Raw genomic sequence first — 1,225 nt, 5'->3', positions numbered from 1 at the left:
TGGTGTCTATGGGAGCGGGTCAGCCCCGTACCGCAAACTTGTTGTTGGGCGCAAAGGGATGCCAGCGCAAAGGGTAACGAGCGATTAAGTGTCCCCTTAAATTTCATTCGATGAGGCTGCTGCATTTTAGGTCATCTATTCGACTACGTCGATTTTAAGGAACTGTAATAATGACACTATTGAAAGCGGCCATGCGGAATTAAAAAAAAAAAAAAACATGCGTCGGCCGGGAATCGAACCCGGGTCAACTGCTTGGAAGGCAGCTATGCTAACCACTATACCACCGACGCCCGACGGCGGTCTTTCGTGTCAGGTCGCCTTTTCTACCATGCCCGTTCAGAGCACCTGTGCATTGTTCGCGAGCGCCTGTAAGTGCACTGGCCACCATTGTCATCCAGGTCTCCCCATTGTCGACATGGCAGCGCAGCTGCGCCGTGGTGTAATCACGATACATAAAGACTAGTTGTTCTGCCACAAGAATTTTGATGTATCCATTATTTCTCTGAAAGAATTGCCCCAAACGTTCGTGTAATTCTTTTTTTCTTGCTATCACCATTTTAAATGCACCTGTCAATTTTGCTGTCCTTTATTTTGTCCTCCCTGTGTTTGCCTTTATAGGCTCTTTGACCTAATGTAGTTCTTTTTCCTTTACAAGCAGAATGGACTGCGTATTAAACGTAGGTACATATGTCATTCTATGTACCGAACATACGTGTTCTTTTCTTACATTTTGTTTGACGTCGTACTCCGTCGCCGTCAATGCTGCACTGTAAGAGGAAGCCAGGACCTCTCAAGCTGTCTATACAGCTTTTTCCCTGGCTGTTCTCGCAACACCTAGTTGCGGAAATAAACCTTCAACCTTCAAGCCGGATCTCATTCTGTGCGGAGCGGGACAATAGCAAGTTAAGGTTGCACTTTGTGTAGTGCGGCGTCAGGATATTTTCGTGCGTTAAGAGGAGCACATCAATCAAAAGGATACAACTTAATGGCAAGTCTGTAGAAGCAAGCAAAAAATGCAGGACATTGGAATACATAGATTGTGAGGGGGCTGTCGATCTACGAGTAAATTATTTCTCCTGCGACCAGAACTAAGAACATGAGTGGCACTCAAGAAGAAAAAAAAGATAGAACGGTACCATACTATTTCCTGAAGCAGTTATTGTGTTATGATTGCTTCATGTGGCTTAAACTTCAAACTGTGCTAAGCATACAGTATAGTTGAGTA

The 1,225-nt window shown here is 44.7% G+C and overlaps 1 non-coding gene across 1 annotated transcript; it reads right to left on the bottom strand.

The window, feature by feature from the left end:
• Positions 1-218: 218 nt before the first annotated feature.
• Positions 219-290, bottom strand: TRNAG-UCC (transfer RNA glycine (anticodon UCC)). Its single transcript has one exon. It is a non-coding gene; the product is annotated as a tRNA-Gly (tRNA).
• Between the last annotated feature and the right edge of the window lie 935 nt (positions 291-1,225).

This window comes from Amblyomma mixtum, chromosome 9 (genome assembly GCF_055824585.1).
Source record: "Amblyomma mixtum isolate Tamu chromosome 9, ASM5582458v1, whole genome shotgun sequence".
Classification (NCBI taxonomy): domain Eukaryota; kingdom Metazoa; phylum Arthropoda; class Arachnida; order Ixodida; family Ixodidae; genus Amblyomma; species Amblyomma mixtum.
Note: the sequence above shows the minus strand (reverse complement) of the source record. Positions and strands in the feature narration are given on the sequence as shown.